The following is a 747-nucleotide window of genomic DNA, read 5'->3' as shown; positions in this document are numbered from 1 at the left end:
TGTCAATGTTGTTTAAATATTTTATATACATTTTATTTATAATTAATTATGTTAAACTTATAACTTGTCAATTAAAAAAGAATTTGATTTATAATTCATATTATGAATAAAAATACAGTAATATTTGTTGTTACTGTTTTACGCCTATCTTTGTTTATAATTCATTACATACATATTATATTGCGGTGATTTACTATGTTTATAACCCCAGCCTTAATTATGTTGACTGAAATATTTTAATGAAAAAAAAAATTAATACATATGCTAATAATAATTATTAATATTTTTATAATTTTTGGAATGACATTGTTAAAAACATATTAACTTTTTATATTTTTGTAATATAGACTGAACTAAATTAATATGTTTTAAAATTAAGTATACTATTGTTAAAATAAAATACAGAAAATGTATTAAGATTTGTAATTTGTTATCATTTACCATAAGGTGTTAAACAAAATATATTTATAAGATATCTATTATAATATTATAAGCTTAAAGTATTTATATTTAATTTTAGAATGTATATGGGCTGAGCCCTTTTGTACATTAAATGTAAGAATAATATGTGCCATATTGTTTACAAAAAAAAAAATGAAATTATTAAAAACCAAGAAATTATAAACATAATTTTTTTTAAATAAAAATCTTAAACTCGTATGGACGAAATTATACGTATTTAAAATTTCTATTATCTCAAAACCCGTTTAAAAAATGGGTTTAAAGTTTGAACAATTAGATTTAAGA

This window comes from Rhopalosiphum maidis, chromosome 2, assembly GCF_003676215.2.
Source record: "Rhopalosiphum maidis isolate BTI-1 chromosome 2, ASM367621v3, whole genome shotgun sequence".
Lineage (NCBI taxonomy): Eukaryota > Metazoa > Arthropoda > Insecta > Hemiptera > Aphididae > Rhopalosiphum > Rhopalosiphum maidis.
The sequence above is the reverse complement of the archived record's forward strand: the minus strand, read 5'-3'. Positions refer to the sequence as shown.